Source organism: Centropristis striata, chromosome 14, assembly GCF_030273125.1.
Source record: "Centropristis striata isolate RG_2023a ecotype Rhode Island chromosome 14, C.striata_1.0, whole genome shotgun sequence".
NCBI classification, from domain to species: domain Eukaryota; kingdom Metazoa; phylum Chordata; class Actinopteri; order Perciformes; family Serranidae; genus Centropristis; species Centropristis striata.
The window spans coordinates 4,867,107-4,886,568 of record NC_081530.1 but is presented as its reverse complement, the minus strand read 5'-3'; the positions used below and the strand labels follow the sequence as shown (position 1 = coordinate 4,886,568).

The 19,462-nt window shown below is 37.9% G+C and overlaps 1 protein-coding gene across 1 annotated transcript in view; it reads right to left on the bottom strand.

Annotated features, from left to right (window-relative positions):
• gabbr1b (gamma-aminobutyric acid (GABA) B receptor, 1b) overlaps positions 1–19,289 on the bottom strand; it is a 143,198-nt gene extending 123,909 nt beyond the window's left edge. Inside the window, exon 1 of the mRNA XM_059350575.1 lies at positions 19,067–19,289. The gene's annotated coding sequence lies outside the window, so the exon portion shown is untranslated. The remainder of the gene's footprint in view (positions 1–19,066) is intronic.
• Between the last annotated feature and the right edge of the window lie 173 nt (positions 19,290–19,462).

The following is a 19,462-nucleotide window of genomic DNA, read 5'->3' as shown; positions in this document are numbered from 1 at the left end:
TGCTAGTCCAGGTCTGGTGCTGGTAACATAAGCTTAGAAATATATATATATATATATATATATATATATATATATATATATATATATATATATATATATATATATATATATATATATATACACTACCGGTCAAAAGTTTTAGAACACCCCAATTTTTCCATTTTTTATTGAAATTCAAATGCAGTTCAAGTCAAATGAACAGCTTGAAAGGGTACGAAGGTAAGTGGTGAACTGCCAGAGGTAAATAAAAAAAGGTAAGCTTAACCAAAACTGAAAAATAATGTACATTTCAGAATTATGCAAGTAGGCCTTTTTCAGGGAACAAGAAATGGGTTAACAACTTAACTCTATGGAGTCTTGGGCTATTTTGTCCATTTTTTGAATTCTTTTCATGTCTTTGTAAGTCATTTTGTGTCTTTTTTTGGTCATTTTGTGTCTTTTGGTGTCTTTGTAAGTCATTTTGTGTCTTTTTTTAGTCCTTTAGTTCAACATAAAATGTGATTTTGAATCTTTTTTTTATTTTCAAAACACTATCATGCTCAATAAAGAATTTTAAATGTTGCAAATGTGCATTAATTTCAGAGTAGACTGAGACATTAAACTGCATCATTTTCAATTAAATTCTGGAAAAGTTGGTGTGTTCTAAAACTTTTGACCAGTAGTGTATATATATATATTTATATATAAAGAGAGATAAAAGAGAGAGGCATAAAACTATCTGTAGGGTGAGTATGATATGGCTGTTGAATGTACTAAATCATGCTGAATTTATCAAGTGAGCTGTTATTTATTTCAGGTAATCTTCTCCCCCCCAATGTTAACAAGTTTTATTAGTGACCAGCTTTTTATTTGTATGCTGGCTATAGCCATGATTTAAGACTCTTTCTTTAAAATATGTATTGTGTCTTTAAACCCTGAAACAAGTATCTCCATTACAATGCATAAATATAAAAAAAATATGAATTAATTGACCATTAAATAGAGTTCTGTGTTGACTCTCGTCTTAAAAAGAAGCCACATGGAGAGCTGACCTGCATACAGAGCCCTGAACAGCTTTAAATATTCAGAGCAGGCAACACCTCGCCTTCCTTATCAACACGCCATTTATCTGGATCCCTGTTGAAAAAGCTTCCATCCTTTTTCACTGACGATAGATCTCTGGATTCTGAGGAAAAATCCAAAATGCCAGTTTTCATTCTGCCAAAAATCCACAGGGATGTCTGAATTTGGAGGGAAGGAGCAGCTTCAGGACGTGACTAGACATTAGGCATTGACGGGGAAAAGGCCTCAACATGAATCCAATAAGACTCCACACATTTGCCAGACGATAACGTGTTCACACAGATTCAGCTCTCACTGTCCACCCACACCAGACTTGTACACTGCATTCTGAACCACAGACAAGCCCTTTGAAAGAGATTCTTTGCTCCCACTCATAGAAATCTGCATAACAGCTGATAAATGTGACTAAATATGTTATCATTGACCCTTGACGTTTCTACAATTAACTTCCCGACTTTTAAATGGTTTCCATATCCCTTCACACTGCTGTATGGGGGCTCAGCACTCCTGATCTGAACTCTAAGATAGAGTACTTTATTATACGGCAGGGAAGGTAAAGTCATTTTCCCTCCTTCCAATCTGATACTGAAAAGATGAAAGACATCCTGTGCAACAATGTTATGCAAATGAGAGCAAGTGAAAGAAAGGGAAAAGGAGAGGGTTGCCAGAGAGATAGAGAGAAGAAAAGGAAGGAAATGATGGAGACACAGTAATAATACTGAGCAGTATGGAAAATAAATGAGTGCTTGTCCCACTGCACAGAGGAAAAGAAGAGTGCAGGTTGTAGTTGGAGGGAGGCTCGTCAATTATGACCGATAGCAGGAGATCTCACATTAAGGCTGCTGCCATCAACTCTAGTACACATCAGAGGATGGCAGGCAGACAGGGAAACAGCAAGAGAGAGGACTCCAAAAAAAGAGAGGATGCTGGGAAATTAAAAAGATAAAGAGCAGAAAGAAAAAGATGCTGTTTTACATGGACTGAATGAGAGCTAGTGGGCTGAAAAACTATTCTGATGCCAGTTAATCACATGAACGTCCTGATCAGATCTCTGATCTCAGCCTCTCTGTGCAGCAGACATTTGTCAAAAACCAGGCGGCAACCTGAGCAGGGAGGCAAACCAGGAAGTGCCTTAAGCTGCATTCTACCAAAAATTCCAACAGGGGATGCTAAGTTTGGCTGCAGAAAGATTTCTGTCCATTCATTTCAATGCAAAATGAGAAAACTTCTCACTTGATTTATTAACTCAGAATTATTTTTTATGACAACAATATGGTCTCAATCGCTAGAAAAAAATCTTCAAGACAATTTGATGTTAATAGTTCAAATAATGGCCCCATTTAGAAGAAAATAGAAGATAAAGAATCGTATGATTTGGGGCGTGGCTTCCTTTGATTGACAGGTGGCAAACAAGGTGAGCAGAACAATGTGTATCCGCGGTAAAGTGTTAAAGTTATATATAACGTTATATAGGTATAAAAAAGGACGTTTAGCGGTTTGGTCTCATAACTTTGACCCTTTCACTGTATTTTCACTTAATGACTTTATTTGAACATTTTGTTCAGTAAAAATATCTTGTTCGGCATTTGGTTGGACTAACAGACACTCCAAGGAGTCACTGTTCAGTTTTCTTCGGTAAGTAACATACAGTTTGTTTTTGTTTTTTGCTAGCCAAAGCGAACATCCCAGCTAATGCTCCAGTTAATGCTAACATGAATTAGCAGTGACTTCTCTCAGTCAGGTTGAGGTGTAGAGAGGCTGTAGTCAGTGATCAGATCCCTCTCCTCCTCCACAGTCCAAATATGGTCTGCTCCCCGTATCGGAAACAAGATGGCGACTAGTGAAACGCTAAACTCGATGCTTTCAACGGGCCACAAATGGGTGACGTCACGGTGACTACGTCCATTATTTATATACAGTCTATATCAAAAACAGAGAAACTCACTAGCCTTATTAATATTTCTTTGTTCTCCCTCAGACTCTGTTCCCCCAACATCTCAACAAGAATAACCAGTGTGTGCATATGATGAAGTAAATTTTGCCACCTAATCAAACATTATAAGGCAAATTAGCAGTTGACAAAAGTATGACAAGAGGGTGTGTGTAGAAGAAAGCAGACACTATTTTTGAATGACAAGCTATTCAATGAACAGCTGTTCATTCACACTGTTACTGAATGAGTAAAACAGACACAGGAACAAGCTTTGTGGCTGCTAAAGGGCTTGAATATAATCATTTATATGGACTTTAAAGCCACGGCAGTCTCTGCAGGTCACTGGGCCTGAGCAGGCAAGGTCCAACAAAACCAGTGCTGTCCCTACACACAGAACTGGGACAAGAGATAAGAACCTTCATGGTGGTAAAACAGCAGCATTGAGTGGATGCAGCGGGTTTTTTTAAACAGCAGGAAGAAAGGGCTCAACGTTTCCTCTCTAAAGAGAGAAGCCATACCTACGAGGGCTTGAAAGGTTTAGATGGTGTTTACATTTGTGACTCTGGGCTTCACAGAGACAGAGTGGAAGGTATGGACTCAGGTGGGAATAAGACACTTGTTTGGTCATTGTGTGACTCATATTAGTCCAGCCTCTTTAGTAGCCACATACCGTATGCAGTCCCAACCTTGAAGCATATGGGCTACAGCAGCACAAGACCACACAAGAACAGGAAACGGAGGCTACAGTTCACACAGGCTCACCAAAATTTTGACAATAGCAGATTGGAAAAACATTGCCTGGTCTGATGAATCTCGATTTCTGCAACATTTAGCTGGTAGGGTTAGAATTTGGCATAAACATAAAGAAAAAAGCTGAGAAACAGAGTTACACTTCCTCACCAAATGTAAAAAATATGAACTAATTAGAGAAACATATTTCCAAAAATTTGAATCCGTCAAAAAAGGTTTTTTAAAATGGTCAGATGAGGAAAAACTGCCGCTCCTCCTCGGGGAAGAGTCACAGAGCTGTAGATTAGCAGCAGTCTATGTTTCTGCCTGTCACACACTGAGGGACAGCGAGTGACACACAGCTGTTAGTTGTTTTGTTTTTAGTTTTTATTTTATTTTCTTTTTTCTTTTTTTTGCTGGGACAGTTAGATTGTATAAATTATATGTTGATTGTAAATATTGCTTTCTTTTATTGTTATTAGTTTTTCTTTTCTTTTAAAATGAAAAATAGAATTATAATAATTTATTGTAAATATTACTTTCCTTATCTTGTTATCTTTTTTTTTCTGATGCTTGCTTTGGCAATATATACATTGTTACGTCATGCCAATAAAGCCAATTGAATTGAATTGAATTGAAAAAAAATTGGAAAAAAAGAGGAATGTTTCCAGCACCTTGTTGAATCTATGCCACAAAGAATTAAGGCAGTTCTGAAAGCAAAAAAGGTTCCAAGCCGGTTCTAGCAAGGTGTACCTAATGTAGTGGCCAGTGAGTGTAAATAACCAGCCCATTAACAATTGTCTCTGAGTCCTGCAAGGCAATCAGCCCTGTGTAGTCCAATGGAAAGGGAAGCACCAGGCTTGACCAGTTATGCACAGGACTGGCATTTCATTACAATAACAGACAATACATAGATTGATTTGGGTGAATCTGTTCAGCAGCAGTAGGAAGTAAAATATAAAATTAGAATAGCATAAGTTAGTAAAGCTAGTTAAAATAGAGTTAAAATAAATGAAAGTCAGGGTTTCATTTCTAATGTCGTATGTTTTCTGAAGTATATCTTTATACTAATTTTCAAGTTAGATGTCTCCCTTTGCGCTGAACAACTTTTATTGAAATTTGCTGTTGGTGAGGCTGTCCAAAATTAAATCACAGAATTATCATTTTACTTCACTTAATTAATTCAGGCAGTGTTAGAATAACCATGTATGTCTGTGTCTCTGTCTGTGTGTGTGTGTGTGGGTGTGTGTGTGTGCGTCTCTGTGTGATGTGTGTGTGTTCCCTCTCTCTGTATGTGTGTCTGTGTGTGTGTGTGTGTGTGTGTACTCCCTCTCTCTGTGGTGATAGATTAATCACGTAAGCTGCTTTGCTACAATGCTCATGTGCTAATATTAAAATGAGTTGTTAAACTATGGTTAAACAAAATGCATTTACTCCCTCTGCTTACTGCATGCAAACAATGAAATGCTGTGTGAGAAAATTCCTCTGCCTTATTTAGAGTAAGATTCTATTACCACAAAAAGATATATTTTGTATGTGTCTGTCGCAAAATCTGTGTTTCCAGTTATCTTCCCTGCAGGTGGTTTATCTCAAGGCAGGAGTTGGTGATTTGACAGTTTGTTGCAAACCAAAGTTGCGGGACATGTCTGTTGAGCAGAGGGATACAAGACAGCTCTACCCAGCGGCATGACTTGTGTACACGTATTGAATAAACTGACAAATCAGCAGATCTTAAGGAGGCAACGTCTGCATAAAGATCAACCTACATTCTTAGTAAAAAAAAAAACAAAAGAAAAACATAAGGATAAATAGAACTAGTACGGAACCGATCACCCTTGGTGACATCATGTTAGAAGAGGTAGAGTCCTTCACCTACTTGGGGAGTATCATCAGCAGTCAGGGTGGTACAGATGCAGATGTAAAAGCTAGGCTAGGTAAGGCAAGGACATCATTTCTACTTCTCAAGAACATCTGGAACTCTAGAGAGATACGGGAAATGACTAAAATCAGAATCTTTAACTCCAATGTAAAATCCGTCCTGCTCTATGGGGCAGAGACATGGAGAATCAATAAGATCACAATAAATAAAGTGCAAACCTTCCTAAACAAATGTCTCAGAAGAATCCTGAAAATCTACTGGCCGAACAAGATCAGCAACAACGATCTGTGGACAAGAACAAAACAACCCCCAGCAGCAGACGAAATTGGACGAAGAAGATGGAGATGGATCGGGCACACATTACGCAAACCAGTGCCAAACACCACCAGACAGGCTCTGACCTGGAACCCTCAAGGGAAGAGAAGCAGAGGACGTCCTAAAAACACCTGGCGCCGGGACCTACAGGCAGACACAAAGAGACTGGGAGGCACCTGGTCGCAGATAGAAAAGAACGCCAGTGACCGTGAACTCTGGAGGTCCCTTGTCGACGGCCTATACCCCAGTAGGGTGTAAGGCAGATGATGATGATGACATTCTTCGTAAACTTTTGTTAGGCTATAAAACTGGGTTTAGGGAAAATAAACTGCATACAGACTTCGCAAACTGACCAGCCTATGTGTTGTCAGGGAAACGTAAATTAAACCCAGATAAGTGAAATAAGTGAAAGGTTTTTGTGTTGGAGTCAGATAAATTAATTCTAAAGGTTTCCTCAATCCTATTTCCCAACAGCAGCCATATTTGAGCCTTTCAAATATCTGTGTCTAAAATTCAGACCATTTATAACTCACTGTCATTTTGCCTATGAAACTAATTTCCATGGTGGAGATTCATTCCAGTCAAAACATTGATCTAGGAGAATGAACAACTTTATCAGCTTTACTGTGAACCTACGAGAAAGCACAGAAATCAGTCGGGCTTGTCACACGTGTGGATTTGTCCAATGCTTATCTGCCTTGCTCTGACTTAACAGCAGTACCATAAAGTCCTATTTATAGCAGTAAAATATGTGTTACAGCTGATCCAGCTCTGGTTCAGACTGATACGGTACAACAGTCATTTGATATAAAAGCATTCTAAAATAAAGTGAAACCACCATCAAAACAAATGTAATAATTACAGAACTGGGGAATTGCACAAATGGGGAAATATTTTCTGTAATTTCCCAGCTTGGGATAAATAAAGTCAGTCTATCTATCTATCTATCTATCTATCTATCTATCTATCTATCTATCTATCTATCTATCTATCTAATGTAAGTTGCAAACAAAGGAATTTCTGGGATGATTGTGCAAAACTACTGGTTTGTCCCTTTAAAACTGTGCTGTTATTTTAATACTGGCAGAAGCAATATGTAATATTTAACAGGATAAAATATTGTGGCTACAGTATCTTTCCCAAGACTTGTTAAAGAAGCACCTAAACAGGCTAATAACGCTGACATCTGGTAAAAACTTGGTGCTGAACCAAAACGGAGCAGGATCAGCAACAACTTCTGGACCCCCTGTAAGAAATACACCATCACCGGGTATATGGTTAAAAAAATAAATATCAATCACTGCCTGAACTAAGTGTGAAAGAGCTGGAAAACAATTTATTAAACAGCAAACAAGGAGTAAAAAAAGTGTTTTTCACGAGGAGAAACATGAAATTAACACTTGGATACAGAAGAAGCACAAGGCACAGAGGGACAAATAATCTGTGCCAGATGTGAAGGAGAGAAAGTGCTATCAGTGATGTAAACAATGAAAGGATCATCACATGCAGCTATCCAAGCACCATGGTCAAACCATCCTGGGATCAAACTATTGCCCTCATTGACACAGGGAAAGGAGAATCACAAGTTTTGAAAAAATATTTACAAAATGAAAAATGACTTTTTAACAAACTTGGCAAGCTGAAAATCCAATCCTCTGTCAGTGGACCTTTCCCAACGATGGAAGGATAAATAAGTTCAGCCGACTACTTGCTCAGAGTTCATGTCTCTCTAATGTCCTAAGGAAGGAACTTCAAAGGAAAGTGACCCCACCTAAATGGAAGTGGACTGTGGCAAATAACGGACAACTTCTACACTGTAAACTGCAGTTAATCTCAAATCAGCTACTATCTGTTGAGGTCTAGGGCTGGGCGATATGGACCAAAAGTCATATCCCCATATATTTACGCTGAATATTGATGTAAGATATATATTTTGATATTTTTATCGCAAAGTGAGAGCAAATGTTCAGTCAAAGTCAAAGCCAAATATGACATGTCACAAGTAGTTTTATTGAAACCGTTTGTTTAAATACACATGCCTACTGTAAATAAATCAAAGCAAAATCAAAGCTCCGTAAAGTGCACATTGAAATAGTAAAAATATATTAAATAAAAATAAATTTGACTCTGGTTTCACTTAAACACACTCATAAAACCAAGTGCTTTCCAAAATCAAGCTTTAGAAATATTCTACATTTGTATTATTTTCTCGTTTCATGGTTTATTTTTTTAATCAACACCAGTCCCAATCATAAATATCAAATATTATATTTGTTGATTTTATGAGTCAAATGATGACTATACGGTATGTACATTTACTCATGTTTCATTTTTGTTGTAGGTCTTAGTATTTATACTATTTTTTATTGCTATTTCATATTTCTACTGCCTGGAGCAAGGATCACAGCGCAAATTTGAACTATATCGATATATGCGAAATGGTCTAATTCCACATCACATTTAAAAATGTATCGATACATTTTTTATATCGATATATCGCCCAGCCCTATTGAGGTCTAGACTAATATCATACAATGGTGGTATTTGCAAAAGCCTGAAATTTATGGGGAGATCTGACAACTGATGCACAATATCAGAGCAGAAGGAAAATGTACCACCCATCATTTGTTGCATTTATGTTTAATTCAGGTGGCTATACTTTACTATATTACTATACTATCTCAGTGAGGCTTTGAATTTGAGGTGATATTTGTTTTTCCCCTTGTTTTATGTTTTTTTAAGTCAAGAAATGATCATTTGGGCGAAAAATCAGTGATATACAAAGATCTCCTCACTGTAAGGTTGAGGTGAATGGAAACTCACATCTTGGTTTGTTTGCGCTGTACGACATTAAAGAAGGAGAAGAAATGACCTATGACCATGGAAGTGATGCCTCCCAATGGAGAACAAAAGTATGTTGCACTTAGAAAGGCTCATGGTGATTCAGAACGTATCTGAATCTGTTTTTAAATCTCTTAGAAGATGTCATCTAAGGCCGTTTTCAGCCTAAATCATGTGAGGTATACAATGAAGTTAATGCAATCAAAAAACAATAAAAAGACTTCTTAAAGAAAAATAATTATTCATGGAAAATCCTGCCAGTCCCTTCATTTTAAGGCTCAGATGGATATAAGCACAACAGAAAAACTCACCAGAAGGTACACTGTGTAGAACTAGGCACCCAGTGAAAAGTTCTCATCAAATGTTCAATTTCATACACTTTAAACGAGAAAATAGAGCCAAATATTTATCAGAAATGTGTCATTATAAAATGTGTGTTTACTGACAGCCAGACTCAGATGGATGATGCCACTGGTCCAAACAACACTCCTCAACGGGTACATTCATCTTCATTACTAAGAGAGTGTACAAAAAAACAGTGTAAGACGAAGTGCACATGAAAACAAACTTGATGTGGATAAAGCTCTATGCCTTCCAGAGGTTCCAAGGAGAGAAAAATACAACTAGATTATATTCACAACAAAAGAAACATTGCACATAATGCTCTTATGGAGTCTGGAACCGGGAAACTAGTGGCATCCAAACGGCCAATTGAAGAAGCACAGGTAAAAGGAGTTCATGCACTGTGCATGTTGTCAATACTTTTCACAAGAAAGGTCCTGTTGTGACCAAGGTTATTATAGTTAACGAAAACTAACGAAATAACGAAAACTAGAATTGAAAAAACATTTTCGTTAACTGAAATAAAAATAAAAACTAGAGTTTTTAAAAAAAAACGATAACTAACTGAAACTGTATTGCGTGGTTACAAAACTAACTAAAACTAACTAAAATTATAGTGAAAATGTCCTTAGTTTTCGTTTTTGTCAACTTTTTTTCATTCATAATTCAGTGTTTCTATTTGAACATGCAACACATGGTAAATATGTTTACTGAGACTGGGATGTCTACACTAGAACCAAAATTCAAAACACCCAGAACTGTAAGAGTTAATAACCTTATTGGGGCTAAGATGGATAAACCAAAGGAAATAAAGGCAAAATTTATTATGACCACTTTGAATGTCACACCCAACATATAGCCCATTACAAAAAAAACGAAAACTAACACTAAAACTAATAAAAACTAAACTAAAACTAAGCATTTTCAAAAAATATAAACTAAACTAAAACTAGCAAACTCACTCTAAAAACTAACTAAAACTAACTGAATTTGAAAACAAAAATTCACAACGAAATTAAAACTAAAACTAATGAAAAATCCAAAACTATTATAACCTTGGTGGTGACATATGAGTAGTTGTAAACTTAGACCTGTATCAGTCGCCCTTAAACCAGGAAAGAACCGTGCCAAGTCCATGTGTAAATACACAGGGCCTGTGCCTTTGCACAATAAAAAAGAACTTTGGGGAGTAATCTGTGGCATGAATCCTGACCTAATCACTGACATCATAAAAACATGATTGATATTGGGCAGCATTTGTTAAATAAAGGTGGCTCATCCGACAAGTACAAACAGAATGTGTGAGAGAAGATGTGAGAATTTGGAAGGCTGAATCACAATGCTGGGAGAGTCACCAACTTAAAAACAACGGAGGATCTCATTTATCCAAAGAAGTACATGGAGACTGTCAAAGCTGTCAAGTTTACATGTGGGTATGAAAGTGACATAAACAAGTTCTTTATTCCATCACTTGCAAATAAACTTGAGAATGCCCTGGTTAAAGCAAACTATTAAAAGCTCAGGGTTTAATCTCAAACAACAAAGACCTTGTAAAGAATGCTACTGGGTTTAAAGACGCCAATCATGAAAAGTGGAATAAGATGATCTCAGCTACAGCTTTAACCTCCTGAGAACCTGCGTCCTCATATGTGGACATTACATTTTAGGTTTGCTGGACCTTTATACTTCATTCTGCTTAACTATGACATGTTGTTCTCAGTAGTACACACTCTAGAAAATACATCAAGGAGTGTAAAAATCAGATGGCAGCATCTTGGTAAAGTCAATCAACAGCTTATCCCCAGAAAAAAGTGGACCAGGTACAAAACCTGATCAGATTTTATGGTTAAAACGTGTTTATTTGTGCTTAATAATGTTTGTAGTTTGAGATTCTGTACAAATTTGACTATTTTTAGCAATAGCAACAAGCTACGACTGCTAATCAGGAAGTATTCATTTGACAACAAATAGATTTTGCTATCGTTCTTTCAAAGAGAAGCTGTAAATGTATGGAAATGAACATATTTACACACTGATGAATTAATCAACGTGGTCTCACAGAAATCCGTGAAATAGCCACGGATTTCGCTTAACTCAAAATCCGTGGAATAGCCACGGAATCGCTCAAATTTCCGTGAAACTGACACAGATTTCGCTACAATGCAAGTTAATGACAGTCATATTTTTCTGGCGAGATCTTCACCACAAAGTGATTATGTACATTCACTGAGTGAATATTTAGAAAATAAAACATATTTCTCGCTAGAAATGTGATCAAAATCCATTTTTATGCAGAAACAAAGTCATAATTTTTTCACTAAAAATGCGAGAACCGTCCGCCATGTTTTTTGTTCTGACCGCCGGAACCTTGAAAGTCACGTGACTTGGAACAAACCAATAGGAAAACTTATTAACTGTCTTTAACTTGCATTGTAGCGAAATCCGTGTCAGTTTCACGGAAATTTGAGCGATTCCGTGGCTATTCCACGGATTTTGAGTTAAGCGAAATCCGTGGCTATTTCACGGATTTCTGTGAGACCAGGTTTGAATTAATTGTGTTCTACAGTAAAATAACGCTTAGTTTTTAATAATGCTTTGTTTTTGTACTTATCATGTCCTACTAATCCTAAATATCTAGGAGAAACTAACAATACTTACCAAACTAAAGCTTGGGTCTCAGGAGGTTAAAGGAACACCAGGGAAGCTATTTTTTTTCATTAAGGGACTCCACTGATCCACATGAGGCTGTGGACTGGGCACTGCTAAGTCGAAGAAAAAAAAATCTGCAGACACTTCTCAAGGATTGTCATCAGGGGAAAACGTGGTCAGCTGATTCCAGTTCTTCTGTCTCAAAAAATGCTGTGTGTGTTAGAACTCCTTGTTAAGCAGACAGAGGCTTGTGGGGTTCTCAAAGACGATGGTATATGCTTGCTAAACGAGGAGCTCTGGCACATTCCTGAGGGCTGTGGTGCCAAGTATCCTTAGTCACTGTCATATAGCAGACTGCTAAAGCCTGACGCAACCCTTTCACTGGTGCTGAACATGACAGACACAGAGATAGACCAGCTGGCAAAGTTTCTTGGGTATGGGGCAGCTGTGGCTCAGTTGGGAATTCATTCACATACTGATACTGCTTTCATCAGTGTGTTAATGAATTCCCAATGGTGGCAGGTAGCACCGTTTAGGACAGCCTCGGCCACCAGTATGAATGTGTGTGCTATATACAGTACAGGCCAAAAGTTTGGACACACACCTTCTCATTCAATGCATTTTTCTTTATTTTCATGACTATTTACATTGTAGATTCTCACTGAAGTCATCAAAACTATGAATGAACACATATGTAATTATGTACTTAACAAAAAAAGTGTGAAATAACTGAAAACATGTCTTGTATTTTAGATTCCTCAAAGTAACCACCCTTTGCTTACTAGAATATAAGACATGTTTTCAGTTATTTCACACTTTTTTGTTAAGTACATAATTCCACATGTGTTCATTAATAGTTTTGATGAATTTACAATGTCAATAGTCATGAAAATAAAGGAAACGCATTGAATGAGAAGGTGTGTCCAAACTTTTGGCCTGTACTGTAAGTGCAGTCCATTTGCCATTTACAATGACATAAGAATCCATCAGGAGTTCTAGCGACTCCCTGAGAAGACCCTATACCGCTTGCAAAGATGAGCAAAGTTCTAATGGCATTAGAGCAAGAAAGATTGGCTGTGTTTCATGGCAAGAACTTGGATGAAATTGGGATTAGAGCCAAATGGTATGGTATTTTATTTAACTTTTGGTTTGTTTTTCTGTGTTTACCAGATGGTTACGTCACATTGGTAAGCTGTACTTTGTGTGACTTCCACAGAAAAGGTTCTAATGGGTTACACGGTGGTGTAGTGGATAGCACTCTCGCAAGAGGGTCGTCGGTTCAACTCCGGCCTGCAGCTCTTCTGTGTGGAGTTTGCATGTTCTCCCTGTGTCAGCGTGGGTTCTCACCAGGTACTAAAACATGCACTTAGGTTTAACTGGTGACTCTAAATTGCCTGTAGGAGCGAATGAAAGCATTATAGTCTGTCCTATGCCCTATGTGTAAGTCCTGTGATAGTCTGGTGACCTGTCCAGGGTGTACCCCGCCTCTCACCCAATGTCAGCTGGGATCGGCTTCAGCCCCCCACGACCAGAGTGCGGATAAGCTTTGTCTTGAAGTTCATTGAGTAGTGTAGTAGTAGTAGCATTTTTGTTACATTGGTACTAACACTATATGACACTAAGTGTCAGGGGATTGAGAGATTAGCTGTTGCTGGGCAAGAGGTTCTCTTTATCTCTCGGGGGTCGGCAGTGCGATACTTATCATTGTCATTTGTATAGATCAAGTGTCAGTGTGGGTCTTCAGTCTCTTCTTAAAGATTGAAACCTAACTAATATTAGAAGCTATTTTCAATATAGATTGAAAACCTCAGAATGTGTGTACATATATCCATATAATCCATGTAGTTTAAGGCAAAAAACATGGAGTCAACGATCCAGTTTTTCTCATGCAGTAGATTGTTTTATTTTTCGCCTATTTTATCTGAATATTTCTGCACACTGGGGTCCCTAAACGCTTGGCGTTGGATTTGCATATATTGGATAGTAAGAGCTGATACAGTTGTAGATTCAATAAGCCCGATTTTATTATTTTAAAACTGTATAAAATGAGCTGCTGTGACCTCTAGGATAATAACAGCCTCGTGAAACTTCACAACCACAAACTAGAGACCTGGAGCAGTCAGAGGATGGATGGCTTCCATATGTATATTGACAATAAGGGGGTTTCTCAGCAGTTTTTTTCTAGAAAATAGTGCTTTCCATCCAATCGGCAAATCAATTATTTCTTTCCATATAATAAAAAAGCAAATGGGAGCCAATCTTGTCCCTACTTTGGTCATGTAGGCATGTACCATAATCCATATGAACATAAAAGCCATTAAGACAGCATCTGGATGATGATGAGTAAAATGTGACAGTGGCCAAGAAGGTTTGGAGGCTGTTTCCTCTGACACACTGGCCCTCCTTTATCAAACCAGCATACGCCATAAAGTGAGTATAAAGTGGGCGTACGATCATTTCTACAAGGCTCTGCATTTATCAGTCTGGACGTGAGCGGAGGGTACGATCAGATCTCACGTCTGCTCTCTGCTCGTGCACGCAAATTTGAGTCAGTGTGAAGTCCACACAAGTCTGAGAATTGATCTTAGACTATTGTATCGATGCCTGGAGCTGATAAAACTCTGTGGTGTTTTGTTTTTAATGGTGACAAACCAAAGCATGTTTAGGCTGCATCATTTATCACTAAAACCTCATTAATGATAAATACACCCTGCAACCATGAAATTCTTTAACCAGAATACTAGGCGAGGCTATTAAATGTTGTTGTTTTCTGCCATTTATCGTTATTCGGCTGGACACCGGAGCATCAGCGTCTCCTTCACCAGCGGTTCTGCCTGAATAGAAACATTCCCAATCAGCGCTGCCACACGCTCCTCTGACTGGGACATAATTCTATTAAATGTAAAGAAGTGAATAATATCTCTCCATCATAATAATAACAATATTTGGATATTATATAGGCTATTAGGCTTTATATATCACAATGTAAAAATGAAATATTCCAACCTCACTAGGAGTTTAATGCTCCACTGCTACTCTGCTGACAGCACCACTGATTTCCTTCCTTTTCACTTTTTATGCTGCCAAACAAAACCAGTTTGTTGTTGCAGCTGTTGGACGTCAGTGTTTCACTTTCTGACTCTGAGAAATTCTTCTTCTTTTGGGATTAAAACTTACTTTAAAACACTATTTACCTCCTTCAACCAAAAAGCTGTGAAAACTTAAAATATTCACTGAACTTGAATAAATACTTTTTATTACATAAACTCCCTTCGCTGCAAATTCCTGTACTTGCTTTAAACATCTGTTTTGCTCTTCTGTGTTGTTATTTGTAACGATGCGCTTTGCTAAAAAAGGTGACTTAAAAAAATAGAAGGAAAAAAAATCCTCTACGAACGTTTGATGAATGACACGTGAACCCTGTCGTAAGACGATATATGAGATCAGATCTGCGCTGGTTTCTACGTTCCTTTGATAAATGAGAGCCAGACATTACCTGAAAACTATGGTGCTGTCTAATGCTGACAGCCCAGCAGTAAGGGATGTTAAACCACCAACCTGGAGAAGTGATACACAGGATTACAGATACAATAGCTCCCATTTGGATCCACAGTGCTGCCACTCGCTGACACTTTATGATGCTGTCACTGCACAGATTGTGAGCACTGGACAACACAAATGATTTACCATTTTGATGGTTACTATTAGGGGTGTGCCATATCGTATCGTTCATGATAATATCGGTATTTTATTTTTTAATGGTTAAAAAAAATCCATATCATGATATTGGCAACGTTCCTACTTTTTGATGTACACTGTAAAAAAAAATCTGTTTAATTTACGGTAAAATACCGGCAACTGTGGTTGCCAGAACTTCACCGTAAAAAATACAGTGAGTGGGTTTTCAACTGTAAATTTAAATCTAAATATTAGCAAAAACTTTAATTTAGACTGAAAAGTACCTTAATTTTTAGGGACCTTGTGACATTATGGTATTACTCTTTTAATTTTACATGAAAAAAATTGCACTGTTCCTTAAATTAACGGTAATTAAAACCGTCTACTACGGTGATGTTCAGTTTTTATTTTTACACCGTATTTCTGATGCAATTTGACAGTGTTTTACTGTATTTTCTACAAACATTTTTGACAGTGTAGCGGCATAAGGTTGAGTTTCTGTCACCAGTCAGTCAAGCTTTCAAAATAAGAGCACAGTGTGTTAAGAGAATCCACCACATAATTTACAAGAAGACTGTCAAAATAAGATGCCTTAAATAAAACATACAAGAACCTTTATTCTCATTTACAAAATTGCATTAAAATATGCCCCCGGAACACCTAAATGGTTATTTTTATTATAAATATAAAATTATATTATTATTAAGAGTCAAGAGTATTTTTTTTTATTTGGCAACTGTTGAGATTTGCACTTCAAACTACATTTTAGATTTGTATTTATTTATACAGACTAAAAAAAAAATCATATTTTCTATATCTTTTTAAGGATTTCCTAATATTGTCTAGAGGCATATCGCCCACCCCTAGTTACTATACTTTTTATCAATTGTTTGCATATCTGGTCATTTTATTTTACTAGAGTAAGATTTTTCAAATCAACTGATGTGACAAAAAATATATAATATGAAATAAAAATATTGTTTTATATATTTCTTAAGGGCCAAGCCACAGGCACCATAGAGGCAGGCACCAATCTGTAGCCAAAATGGCTATAAAGGGGCCCAACCTGTTCAGGGAAGTGGATTACATTCCACTAGAGTCTGTTAAACTGAAGTAGTGAACCCTTGAGCACTGATACTCTCATGTTGCCATGTCAGCACCACATCAAGCACATCTGTGCTTTCTACATACTCATCTTTCTGAAAAAAACTTGAAAGTTAGTTATTAATTATATAAAGGTTGACATCAAGATTGTTAGCTGCTGTAATACCATTTATAAGAAGCTGTTTTTTGTTTTATAGTTTTTGTTTTATCTATGAAAGCTGCTCAGAGGATAGCCAAGAAGATGGTCAGGCTTCAACTTTTAACTTTAAATAAAATTAATCATTAAAAAATATAGTACATTTTTCTGGCATTTCTACTTTTTGGCTGTATGGAAAACGTACCAAACCGTGAATCGGATGAAACTGTAAATTTTGTAAACCTCTAGTCATTATGACACATTCTGGCAAATTACATCAGCAACTAGTGCCGACAGCATCACAGCACTCAATCTAACTGTATTCACAGTTTTCCACACAGAGACTAGTGTTTCCTTTTTCATCCACCCAGGAGAAAAGTAGTTCAAACATTTTTACCAGCACAACCCTAGACAACAAATGATGTTGAATTTTCTTGGGGGCGGACCGCCAGCTCTCCCAAATCTCCAAAACGTCTCTACCTTTTGATACCAAATCACAATGGATTTTTCAAAGTTGTTCCTCAAGGTCTTAATGAGGTATTTTGGATGGATTTCTTAACAATGTTCATCAGTTCTTGAGTAAAAAAAAAAACATTTTGCACTAAATCTGTGTAGCAAATGGTCTTAACACAAAATTTGCTGCAACAACTTATGAGACATAATTGAGCATGGGATAATCTAATAATAATTAATTAAATAATGTTACAGTTTTATTACAAGAACAACTTGACATACAGTGCTGAGCTGCATCTCATGTTAAACTTCCTGCAGATTCTCCAGTTCAAAGTGAGACCAAACCATTTCTGAGCAAGTAACACAACATTTAAAACAAACACCATTCAATTTGCACAGGCACAAATAAGAAGATAATACCTGTTTTCAAACAAAAGGCTGCAGGGAGTAAGGAAGCAGAAGAACTAAAGTCAGGAGCTAAATCGGTACCTACATAGACTTGAAGAATAAAACGATGCTTTGGGTTGCATCCATGCAGCCTGTGCAGAATGCTGGATTGAGCACATTGTTTGAATGAGACTGTCTTCAGAGTAAACCACCAGCTGAGTGCTTGATGGTTCATTATTTCTGCTTTTGAACATTACAGCCACATTCACACTATGTCTCCATCTCTCTTTTTTAGGTCTAGTCAAATATGTTGTTTTAACAATAAATAGACATGACATGTCAACGGCGTATCCTTATAATGGTTCTATTGGTTCATAGCATCATTTTGGCTGCTATACAAGTTATGGTTGAGGTTTGTGTTTGAGACAATCAGCTCTGCAAACTATGCACCAATAGTTCCTGAGCCATTTAGAAGCATCTTCACAGCAGGAGCTATGACAAAGTGACATAATTAAGATCTTGTCCCTCAGTTGGAGTCCAGGTGAGGTTCCTCATTTCCTAAAATGGTTCTGTGTGCCTGTTATGATCATAAACTGGAAACTGGCTAGTGTACAATGAATGAACCACCTGGGAACAAAGCTTGGCTCCTTTTTTTTTGTTTGTTTGTTTCTTTTTACTTCCCATGCTGAGAATCAAAACGGGAATTTCATAAGCAGTATTAATCAGATCTAAAAGATACCCTCCTCTATGTGAGGAAGGAGAACATTTTAAAATGCACAGCCTACCACCGAGCATTCTGTGTTCAGACTGGGGATTATCAATGCGTAATTCACAGATGCTGTCATCAAAAGTGGAATAGGCTATCTGTTGATTAATGCCAATGTGACATCACCAGGTGACATCCATTTTTATTTCTAGCAGTGAATCATTAGGTTACCCTGGCAGCCTGGCTGTTTATCCGCTAATCTACCACACTGACACAGCCATACCTCGGCACTCATTGCTTCACCTCATCCGCAAAACTGCTGGCATCAGAGCCGCGAGCTGCACACCTCCAGCCTGTTACTGATCACCACACTGCATCACGGTGGAGCAACACCGCGCCGTTTGCACCTACTGTACTGTGGAGCTTTGAAGTCTCAGGATCACACACACACACACACACACAGATACAAGATGCTGCGTGCGTGCGTGACTGCGCGCCGGAGTTTGCGTGCGCGGTTGATGAGAGCGCACGTGCAAGCGCAGAATTATAACCACGAGCAACTGCTGCAAAGGCAAGGCTACCCTGCTAGCCAATGTATGGTGTTAAATTGAATTAAAATCCCTTAACAGCGATATGGGAAGCATGAAAACATGGCAGCCTGACACTGTCCTATGATGAGCAAACAGTGTAGCAATATTCAATTCTGACCAGCTGCGAATTATGCTCCAATGTGTACAGTTGCGTGTTGTGAAGTCCGTTTGGAGCCACAATAACCCTGGCATGTCACTTCATTTAAACTACACCACTGAAAGCAAAGTTCAACATGTTACACATGAATCACATCATACTCACACAGCTGTAGGCAACACGCAGGTTCCCATCGACTGCTGCTAGGGCAGGAAATAAAGCTCCTGTCTGCAGCAATGGCTGGAAAAGTGATTTCTGTAGACAATTAGTCCAGAAAGCGATCCACTAGGCTTATAACACGCCTGTTCCGTGGCCCAAATTAAATCCTGTCAGCTCAGTGCTGATTGTAGAGCTGTTTCGAAAAGCACGGCACTATGTACTCTCTCTCTCTTACACACACACACACACACGCGCGCGCGAGCACGCACACACATACACGCACACACAACCACGCACACACACTTAACACACACTAGCGGCTTTTCACGGTGTAGCTCCCTCCCTCTTTCGCCACACTCACTCGCTCTCTAGTGACGTCACTGAGAGATGCCGTTTGAGGTG